Source organism: Panthera onca, chromosome C1, assembly GCF_046562875.1.
Source record: "Panthera onca isolate mPanOnc1 chromosome C1, mPanOnc1 haplotype 2, whole genome shotgun sequence".
NCBI lineage: Eukaryota > Metazoa > Chordata > Mammalia > Carnivora > Felidae > Panthera > Panthera onca.
Window position 1 is genome coordinate 60,440,128 of NC_138346.1, and position 12,031 is coordinate 60,452,158.

A 12,031-nucleotide genomic window follows, 5' to 3' on the forward strand; every position below is an offset into this window, starting at 1 on the left:
ATCTTTTTCTTCACTTTACTTTAATATAAGCAGCTGCCACATTCTGTCAATTTTCCCTTTAAAATATATTTCAGATTCATCCTTTCCTCTGCATTTCCACTGGCACCATCCTGCCTCAGGTCATATTCTCATCAAAGGTTCTGCTCCAGATTCTGAGCCAGCTTTCCCGCTACCCTCCTCATTCCCTCCCCACATCTACCTCCACCTCCATGGCCAGCACGCACTCAGTCCGTATGGTGACTTATCCTGCTTATCTTCTATGAAGGAGGAAAGCACTGCCTGTGCACTAGGCACGCCTCCTTCTCACAGTCCTGCAGGATGAGGGTTACTTTCTTCATTTCAGACAAGAGGAAACAGACTCTCCCGGGGGGTATTTTGTCGCAAATCACCTAACTTGTGAGTGGTCAAATCTTAAGAGAGGAGACTCACCTTTTTTGAAGGGGAAAATAAAGCCTTCGCATAGCAAAGATTTGATATTTAACCTCTTCAAAGTCAAGAAAGTAGACAGACTTGCAATGATTACCATAACAAGACAATGGTTTTCAAGAAATGGGATTTATACAGGAGAAGTATAAATCCACATGTCTGCTCTCAAAAAGTTTATAATCTACTTGGTTAGAGTATGTATCTAGAACATGCTGGGTAATTAGTACATGCTAAATAAATACTTGCTCAAGCCAGGACCAAGAAATTAAAGGAAAGTCCTTGCTACTCTTATTTTGGCTTGCCACTAATCGCATTGTTTAGTCACTGCTTCTTAATATAAAATGCTCTCTACGACACTTCCTCTTGACCCAGTCCCAAGGAATATCAGAACAATACAATGTTAGGAAAAAAGGCGTTGAGATTACTGGGCTGCCTTCCAACCCACAGGCCTATTTATTTTTCCTAACTACAAGATAATTATTGCTGGATATTATTATGGGATTTTTCCATATGTCCTTTAGTTAGGACAGTGATGACCCAATACAGCCTTTTAATGTACTCTGGTCTTCTGCCAGCTTACCTCATTCTACCACTTTGCCTTCGGTTTTTATTTTTATGACTATTCAAACTTCCCATCCCCTAATCAATACCTCATTTGGCCACTGCTACTGTTGACTACATACCTTGACAAAGACTCCTTGGAAAGGGTCTTTTTTGCTTGCAGCAGGCTCATTTGAAACGAGCTCTTGCTATGTTCATCATTTTGGCAAACAAGGACAAGTTCAAGGAAATTGGAGGCCAAACTTGACAGAGCACTGGGTGCAGCTGCTGGCCCAGCTGTGCAATGATTCTCAACTGGTCCATTACCTCCAAAACTCAACTATTCAGCACAGCCTTCCCTAGTCCAGCACTCCTGTTGGTCTAATATATTTGGCAACAGCCATTATTTCAGAAATGAATGCTCATGTGTATTTATAGCAAATCGCATGCCTGCTCTATCAACAATTAAAGAGATTAGGATTCAGCAGACATATTCCTCTAATTAGGACAAGATGGAAGACATAATATATAGAATGCTGCAGTCTGGTCAAGGTTTATTCCTTCCTAACAAGACCACCATGCTGCTTTTCATCAGTCACTCATCCATTCTCTCTAGGGCCACCCTCCCCCTACAGAACACTCACTTCCTATGTCTATCCCATGGAATTTTCAGTCAGGGAATTCTGTTTGCAACTGACACTTCAAGTTTCCCCTTCCTCAGCTCCTCAAACCACACTTTAGGCTTGGTGGACTGTTTTAAAGCTTGTTTTGAAATAACGTGGACAGTACCATGTGGCCACTAATTTCATTCAGTTACGCCCTTCCCCTGGAGCCTCAGAGTATGTTAATACGCTCACACTTATGTGGTCTTTCGTCTGAACAAAAGCCCGAACTCAGTGTCTGGGCCATAAATTCCATCTTGCTTCACTCTTACCCATGCATTATTTAAGCCATCTTCTCGGGGAGCCGGCATGAGAATTTCCCTCAGAGTAACAATCAGCAGGCGCTTTACGCGCTGTTCTAACGGGAAATGTAGGATATCTGAGAGAGTTCCACCCATTTGCAGTCTTGATAATGAAATATGATAATCTAATTTGGTAAAAATAAACTGTGAAATCAGAGATTTGAGGCGAAAACTTTAAAGATGCAATTCAGACGAGCAATCAATGCTTATTCAGCTTCTGTACCATCTCAGCTTTCTCCCTGTGCAGATGCTTAAGTGATGCTAAATTAAATAATTGACAAATTTTTAAAACTGTTGGAAATTGCCATCTGTACTTAATTTTGGAATATAAAAAGGTCCATAGAAAACACCCTTTATGATTATTTTGTCTAATAACAGATATGAAACAATACAAACATCCCAGTCATAAAATATAATGCATTCCAAGCAGTCTGGCTTACATATTCAAACACAGTTTTTCAAAACAAAAGACCACAGGAGGAAAGAAATGCTGGGTTACCACTGCATTTTTTTTTTTAAGTGAATGGCAAAAGAACTGAATTTTTAGTTTAAAATCCACCTTTGTAACCCTCACCTCCCCACGAAACAAAAAGCAAAACAAAAAACAAAACTCACCCACAGGCTTCCTATGGACAGTAAGGATAACCATCACTTTCTCACATTTCTCTCCTGGATAAACACGGGGCTAAACTGTCCTCTATGAAGAACTTTATTAGGTTGATATTATATCCATAGAAAATGAAGTCTACGACTGTAAATAAACATGCTTGAAGCTTCCATGAAAACACAGAAAGAGAAACAAGCTCCCCGCGTGGGAACACACTGGTAAATACGTGGATAAAACAAGCTGAAACTTACACCAGACACTTCTCCCAGGTCCAGCACGGCAGTAGCCCTAAGGGTACATTCTAGTTTTTTTTAATCCATGTTCTGCTCTTCTCACTGATGGGACTACTCAGGCACATGGTCAAGTTGCAATCAGCTTCTCCCTCAGTGATGTATGAGAGCTGGGCTGATATATCTTGTCTTTCTGCAGCATATTAGCACTAATGTTTCTGCGTATGCATCCTACCTTTCTTTAGCCGTAGCCCCGGCTTTATCATTGGTAATCTAAATTAAAGAGCCAGTGAACAGAGCAGGGTTGTTGTCCCCCACCCCTCCCTGTTTTCCATGAAACAATTGCCAGGCAGTCATTCCCGGACAAGGATTCCACTGTGTATTCTATCGAGCCTCCCCTTCAATATCCCATTGAGACTGGAAGTTAGTCGCAAAAGGATAGGTCCAGCGAGACTGTCTTAGTTCAAAGGTCTATTTATGATTTATCCTTTAAAATGGTACGAAATGACCTCAGGAAATACGAGGGAGAGCTGTCATTTGCCAGGTTTTTCAGCCCAGAATACAGAATTGACACTGTTTACAAAAAACAGAGTAACTTGATACCCCACTCATTGCCCACTGTTAGGGCACCTTCTGCTGACTTTTTTTTACTGACAAATCTCTTTCTTTTTCCACCCAGGTTTGTTTTACATATGCATAATTTAATGTTAATTTTAATGAGGAATATGAGTGCTATGATTTGGCAAGTTATATACAAGCAGCACAAAATCCTACAAAACTTTGGGGGAATCAAGCAAACAAATTGTTATTAACCTTGTTATAACCTACCAATAAATACCGTCTGAAGCAGGAGCCAAACACTGTATTTAATTCAGGAGTTGTCAATTCCTTTCTTCAAGACACATTTGGAATTTTTTCAATCTCCACAAATGTTTGGGAAGAAGAAACATGTCAGAGTACATTTTTATCTCTCGAAAATTTTGCTCTCTTAGCAGCATCTCAACACTTTTAACTCAGACTTCCAATGATTACTGAAATATTAGGTTTGTTTTCTCATTTTAAGCAACATAACTTTTTAACAGCTGTTAAGCAACAGGATTTGGTGGATAGCAAAGTATAAAAGTTTCATCTCTATTTTTGTGTATTTTTGTTAAGAGAAAGCATGATTGTTTTCAAAATTATATTACATTTTTAATTTTGCTTTTTCAAATTAACAAATTATGACATATATTTTCCATAAAGGCATAAAATATAGACTTGTCATTTTTAGTAGCTTTTTGATATTCAATTCCCTAATTCCTTGATATTCATATTGCTTTAATATTTCATTGTAAAAATAAAGTCTCTTTTCAGAAATGCAAAATACATTCTAGGCCCTTGACTCTCCCCCACACACACCCCTGCCAAAGAAAAAGTCAGTCTCAAACTTTCTGCTTCTCAATATTCTTCAAAATTGCAGTTGAGAGAAATAACACTTGGGGGTTCTGCTTGAAGACTATCTGGGGTTTAGTTCTTCTAGATTATATCTCTGGGTTAAAATTTAATCATTTACATTAATTTCTACACTCTAGAACTGGGTTATATTAAACTGCTCCACAAACATCCAGAGTAATTATTTTAAAAATTCCAATCTGGGCTTGTCGCTCAACTGCTTAAAACTCTGCATTGCTTCCCGTTACTCTTAGGATGAAAGCCAAAATCTTTATCACGGCCTTCAAGGACTCAGTTTTATTAAACTCAGAAGATAAGCCCACCTTCCCAGAACTGAGTGGCTGCAATTCAGAACCATCAATCAATCAAGTATTGAACCCCTGCTCTTTACTGGCCAATCAGCTTGACTGTGGTATCCGAGCACTGGTGTGGGATGCCGAGAGAATTCCAAAATCAAATACATAGGCCCTTCCCTTTAGTTTGAAAGTAACATACGTGAATAAGATTTCACTACAAATCAGCTTACAAACTATGGTGAAATCAACATGAAGCCAGCCAGACTCTAAAATGCAAAGTGAAGATAAAACCAAGGGTTACAGGGATAAGATGAAACGAATCATTTCATGAATGTTAACTGAAACTACTTAGTCCAGAGGAGAAAAAGGGAAACAATCAAGAAGGAATAGTACTGCTCAAGTTTTTTGTTTTTTTTTTTTTAAGTTTATTCATTTATTTTGAGAGAGACAGAGACAGCATGAGTTGGGGAGGGGCAGAGAGAGGGAGAGAGAATCCAAGGAGACTTTGTGCTGCCACTGCAGAGCCTGATGCAGAACTTGAACCCATGAAACCATGAGATCATGATCTGAGCTGAAACCAAGAGTTGGACGCTTAACTGACTGAGCCACCCAGGTGCCCCAGGTTTGGTCTTACTGTTATGCTTCCAAGGTCTATGGTTCACATCAGCTAAATCTATCTTAAACTTAACTTCTTAAAAGTCAACTATCCCATAACTGTGGTTTTGAATTTCATCAATAAATAATTTCTAAACATTCATTATATTACTGTTGATATTACTTTCCTTCAAAAGTTCTCTTTATTTTAATCACTAAAAGAACAACATGATAAACTACACCAGTTTCTACGTAAGGCGGCCCAAGGAGTACATCACAGAACCCTGAAAATATGAAATTTCTCATAACTAAAGATCTACTTTCCAATTAACCAAAAACAACATAATCCTTTAATACAACTTGTGTGTAAACTTGTACATGAAATAATGTACACACCCAAAGATATGAGAAGTATCCACTGAGTAATGAGATCTTGAGAATGGTCCAATGCATAAGGACTTAACACCAGAAGGCTCCATGAGTCCAAGAATATTTCCTATTCTTCCTGCCATTGTCTTAAAAATTCATATCATTGAAGTGTACCCTTGGACCAAATCCTAAGACTCTAGAACCAAACTACTTGTGTTCAAATCACAGCCCTGCCACTTACCAATTGTATGACCTTGGGTAATGTACATAAGCTTAATGTAGTGTGAGTGTCTTTAAATTCATCTATAAAGGGGGATAATAGACTTCTGCTTTTGGTCATAAAAATAACTCCTATCAGACCAACCTTTTCACAGATAACAATCATGAACTCTGGATTAAAATATTAAAAAACAGGGGCGCCTGGCTGGCTCAGTTGGCTAAACAGCTGACTCTTGATTTTGGCTCAGGTCATGGTCTCACAGTTTGCAAGATTAAGCCCCATGATGGGCTCTGTGCTAACAGGGCAAAGTCTGCTTGGTATTCTCTCTCTCCTTCTCTCTCTGCACCTCCCCACTCATGTTCTCTCCCCCCTCCCCCACCCCTCTCTCTCAAAATAAATAAACTTAAAAAAAAAAAAAAACTTTAAAAACACAGCTATCTGAAGGCACTGGACAGTGACCAAGAGCAGGCAGGAGTGAAAGGGGAGGATAACACTTGAAAAAATGGCTCTTGATAAATTACTCATGTTTTATAGCTTTTTATGTAATGGGAGACCTAGTCAGTTCCACGTGGTAGCTAGATCTCTGGCATGTTGTAGCTAAGAAATCAGAGATGACAGCAGCTATGAAATGTGGGAGGAAATCCCAGAGAGAAGACAACCACAGAGGAGAAGCCTCAAATTCAGTACATAAAATCTGAGAAAATCTCTTACTACTCCCAATACTATACATATGTGGAGCAGACCTCAAGTATCCCAGCAAAGATGACAAGAACTAAACATATTTCTGCTAATGTCCATCACAGGGAAGACCAAGTTGTAATCTGACTTCCATTAAATTAACTGCCTGCTAAAATAGAAAATCAATTCTCTTTAAAGGTATATGACAGAATTTAGAATCTCTATGTCACTCACAATGTCTAAGGTACATTCCAAAATTACTAGATATGCAAAGAAACAGGAAAACCCATTATCAAAAGAAAAGATAATCCCCAGAGACGTACTCCCAGATTATGAAGATATTGGAATTAGTAGACAAGGATTTTTAAAGCAGTTACTGTAACTATGCTAAAGGATATAAAAGAAATATCAGCAGAGAAGGAGAAATTATAAAAAGAACCAATTGGAAATTCTAAACCCAAAGAAAAATTTGAAAAGAAAATTTACTGGATGACCTAACAACAGATTAGAGAAAAAAATAATAAAAAGTTACCAGTGAACTTAAAGATAGAACAATATAAATTATCCAATTTGAGAAATAGAGAAAAGAACTTTAAGAATGAACAAAGCCTCAAGGTCCAGGGGGATATAATAGCATGTCTAACACATGTGTAATTGAAATCCCAGAAGGAAGGGTGAAGAAAGAATAGGCAAGAAAAGAATCCTGAAAAAATAATAATGCAAATTTGTAAAAACAGACATAAATTTACAAATTCAAAACTCTCTGCCAACTCCAAACAGGATAAATAAAAATAAAACAAAATATAAACCCATGCCAGGGCACATATTGGAAGTGCTAAAATTCAAAGATAAAGAGAAAATCTTGAAAACAACCAGGGGAAATGGCATATCATACACAGGATAAAACCACACTAATTTTTCATCAAACATAATGTAGGCTCAGAGATAAAAGAATGACATCTTTGTAGTGCCAACAGGAGCAGCAACAGTCAAGCTAGAATTCTATATCTGGCAAAAATATTCTTAGACAATGAAGGTTAAGTGAAGACACTTTCAGAAAAACAAAACCTCAAAGACTTAATAGCCAGCAGATTTAAACTATTTGCAATGTTGAAGAAAGTTCTACAGGATAAAAATAAATTCTACAAAAGGTTATTTGGATCTACAGAAAGAGAAAGGAATGAAGACCACTGAAAATGGTAAATGGTAAATATGTGAGTAAGTGTAAAACACACACACACAAACACACACACTCCTTTGAAATTCTTTAAAAGACATAAAACTATTTTCTATAAACTATAAAAACTATAGTGTTATTATAACACTATATTGTGGGGCTTATAACATAAGCATGATGACAATATAGCACAAAAGATGAAGGAGCCAGTAAATGAAACTATGCTGTTGCAATGTTCCAGTGCTTGACATGAAGCAGTACAATATTACCTCTAAGCAGAATGTGAAAAGCTAAAAATATATATGGTACTCTCTAGAGCAACCACTAAAAACTAATGCAAAGAGATACAATTAAAAAGTCAATAAAAAAATTAAAATGGAAATTGAGGCAGCCATGAAGATACCTGCCTCACCTGGACCTCCCTTCTAGAAGAAACTTGACAGCTGTGAGGAGTGTGGTTAGCTGACAGCATCTAATGGCAGCACCTTAGGGATCCACTGTGAGTGAATCAAAGCTATGTTCTTTGCAGTTAGCCAATAACTGAACATGACAGGGATATGAGCACTTGGCCGATTCTGCCCAGTGCAATATTCATCTATCAGCAATCTTTGATCAAAATCCTCCATCAGGCTGGCAGAAACTTTCTCAAAATCACAGTGCAGTTTAAGGTTCTTTCTACCCTATCCTCCTTTCTTGTTCCCTCCTTTCACAGATGTCAGATACCTGCTCTCTCTCCTCTCTATCTTTTGATGGCATTGCACCCTGCAAATCTCTAGCACTTGTAACTTCACCTTGGCACCTGCTTTCTGAAAAACCAAACTAATGCAGAATTCTAAAAGATATTCAGTTAATCCAAAATAAGTCAGGAAAGGAAGAGAGAGGAACAAAAAAGTAGATGGGACAAAGAGGAAAAAAATAGAGAACCTGTAAATCTAAACCCAACCATATAAACAATTATATTAAATGTAAATAGACTAGACACTCCAATTAAAAATGGAAATTGATAGAATGCATAAAAAATTAAAACTCATAAGTATGTTCTCCGTAACCTTTAAATACATAGAACAGATAGTCTGAAAATAAATGCATGGAAAAAGAGAAAGCATAAGAAAGCTGGAGTGACTATATTAATATCATATAAACTAGATTTCAAGGTGAAGAGTATTACTGGACATAAAAAGAGACACTTGAGGGGCGCCTGGGTGGCTCAGTCGGTTAAGCGTCCGACTTCGGCTCAGGTCACGATCTCGCGGTCGGTGAGTTCGAGCCCCGCGTCGGGCTCTGGGCTGATGGCTCAGAGCCTGGAGCCTGCTTCCAATTCTGTGTCTCCCTCTCTCTCTGCCCCTCCCCCGTTCATGCTCTGTCTCTCTCTGTCTCAAAAATAAAAAAAATAAAAAAAATAAGAGACACTTGATAATGATAAAAAGGCATCTGAAAGAAGAAAATAGTAAGTGGATATGTGCCTAAAAATAGAGCATTTTGAAACAAAATTGACAGAATTAATGAATAAATAGACAAATCCAAAATCGTAGTTGGAGATTTTAAGACTGTTTTCTTGGTAATTAATAGAACAACAAGACAAAAACAAAACAAAACAAAAAACAGTGAGAACAGGGAAGACTTGAATATAACTACACTAACCTAATTGCCATTTACACAACACTGCACCCAACAACTGCAGAATACACATTCTTTTCAAGTGTACATGGTACATTCACCAAGATAGACAATTTGGTGTGCTATAAACAAGTCTCAATAAATTTCAAATGAATGAAATTCTACCAAATATGTTTTCCAACTATAATTAAATTAAACTAAAAATAGTAACAATAAGATATCCAGAAAACCCCAAATAATTAGAAATTGATAACAACTTCAAAGAAGTCAGGGGCGCTTGGGTGGCTCAGTCTGTTTAAGTGTCCAACTTCAGCTCAGGTCACGATCTTGTGGTTTGTGGATTCAAGTGCCATTTCAGGCTCTGTGCTGACAGCTCGGAGCCTGCAGCCTGCTTCTGATTCTGTGTCTCCTTCTCTCTGCCCCTCCCTTGCTCACACTCTGTCTCTCCCTCTCTCAAAAATAAACAAACAGTAAAAAAATTTTTTTGAAAAAGAAAATAAAGAAGAAATCGCAGCAAAGATATTTTGAAGTAAATAATAATGAGCACACAATATATCAAAATTCGTGTGCCATAGCTCAGTAATTAGAGGGAGATTTATAGCTGTAAATGCTTATAGTAGAAAAGGATAAAGGTAGGGGCTCCTGGGTGGCTTAGTCAATTAAGCACCTGATTTCAGCTCAGGTCATGATCTCACCATCATGAAATCCAGCCCCATGTCTGGCTCCATGTCAGGCTCTGTGCTGGGCAGGAAGCCTGCTTAAGATTCTCTCTCTCCCTCTCCCTCTCCCTCTGTCCCTCCCCTGCTCACTCTCTCTCTCAAAAAAAACAAAAAACAAAAAACAAAAAACAAAAAACAAAAAAAAAACAACACACACACACACAAAATAAAAAGAAAAGGATGAAGGTATAAAAGCAATGACCCAAGTTTCTGAGAAGGTAGAATAAAAAACAAATCCAAAGGAAATAGAAAAAAGAAAATTGTTTTTTAAAAGAGCATAAATCAACGAAATAGAAAAACAGAAAAGCAATAGAGAAAATCAAGAAAACTGAAAGTTGGTTCATTGCAAGATCAACAAATTTGACAAATTCCTAGCTAGATTGAAATAAAACTAAAATGAGGGAATACAAACTACCAGCATCAAGAATGAAAAAGATGTCTCTACAGACCCAATTATATTGAGGGATAATAAGTATGATAAACAACTTTGTGTCAGTGAACTTGGAAATTTAGATAAAATGGACACATTCGAAAAATAGAATTTACCAAAAGCAACACAAAATGAAATTAAAAGTCTTAACAGTTCAATCCTTATTAAAGTAATTGAATATACTACCAACATCCTTCACATAAAGAAAACTCCAGCACAAATGGTTTCATATTCAAGGAAGAGAGAATGTTAATCTTACACAAACTTTTTTGAGAAAACTGAGCAGGATGGAACCCTGCCCAACTCATTGTATGAGGCCAGCATAATCCTGATACCAAATCTGAAAAAGATACTATAAGAAAAGAAAATTATGGCTCAGTGTCTACAAATATAGACACAAAAATTCTTAGCAAATATTAGCAAATAAAATCGAGTAATATATAAAGATAATCATCCTGTTTTACATCATGACCAAGTAGGGTTTATCTCAGGAATGTAATACAGTTTTAACATTTAAAAACCAATTATTATAATTGATACTATTACCAGAATAAAAGAGAAAAACCATATAGAATGTTAATATACTCAGAAAAGAGTCTGACAAAATTCAATACCAATTCATGATCAAAACTTTCAGCAAACTAAAAACAGAAGGGGGATCTCCTCAGTCTGTAGTTATCTTATTTAGTGGTGACATATTGAATGCTTTTCCCCAAGATCAGTAACAAGGAAAGGATGTCCACTCTCACCAATTCTATTCACCCTGTGCTGGAGGTCCTCAACAGTACAAGGCAGGAAAGATAAATAAAAGGCATAAAGGTTAGAAAGAAAAAAATAAGACGCCCACTTTTGTCAGATAACGTAATTGTGTAGATAGAAAAACCACAAAGAAATGAAAATGGGATAATGGTAGCTACCTCATATAGTTGTTAAAAGAATCAAGTGAGTTTCAATTTGAAATGTGTTTAGAACTGTGCCTGACACACACTATGTAAGCATTAAAGCAAAATTTAAAACTACATATACCTAAATATAAAATCAGGAAGGGTTACATATTAGCTTACTGACGATGAGTATTTATTCATCAGAATAGCTAATAGAGAGCTACTTCAAGGAATAAAGTTACCCTCATTCTGGGGCCCAGATTATGAAAAAGTTCAGGGCAAGGAACACCAGAATGGCTAATTCTCACTAACGTTCCAAAAACAGAAAGATGAAGTGTGTTATAGTTTGACACTGTCTACAGTGTTACTGCTTTTATGTATGATTTATTATGTCTACATAGTCACATAAACAAGTCCAGTTGTTTTTAATGAATACATATCTTGCTGTGATCTGTAAGTACTCTCACAGCAGAATATCTATGAAAGACATTTAAGTAAAAAAAAAAAGAAGTTGGTATAACTGTAGTTACAGTACAATTCAATTTTTTAAGGCAAAAAGATATGCATATATGATAATTGCATTGATATGTGCACAGGAAAATGTCTGAAATATCCAAATGAAAGTGTTAATAGCAGATAGCTCTAGATAATGGGAGTAGAAAGAACTTTCATTTTGGGGGTGCCTGGGTGACTCAGTCATTTAAGCGTCCAACTTTTTATATCAGCTCAGGCTGATCTCACAGTTTATGGGATAGAGCCCCACATTGGGCTCTGTTGATAGCATGGAGCCTGCTTAGTATTCTATTCCTCCCCCCCACCCCGCCCCTCCCACTTGCTCTCTCTCTCTCT

General features: G+C 37.1%; 1 protein-coding gene across 6 annotated transcripts in view; it reads right to left on the minus strand.

Moving 5' to 3' along the window:
- The window catches only part of RAPGEF4 (Rap guanine nucleotide exchange factor 4), a 289,302-nt gene that overhangs the window by 173,235 nt on the left and 104,036 nt on the right, over positions 1-12,031 (minus strand). For 2 of the 6 annotated variants that reach the window (XM_060621683.2, XM_060621680.3), the window contains exon 1: positions 2,789-2,950. The exons of the other annotated variants lie outside the window; for them this stretch is intronic. The gene's annotated coding sequence lies outside the window, so the exon portion shown is untranslated. Of the gene's footprint in view, positions 1-2,788; positions 2,951-12,031 lie in introns of those variants that run through there. 6 annotated transcript variants of the gene reach the window in all.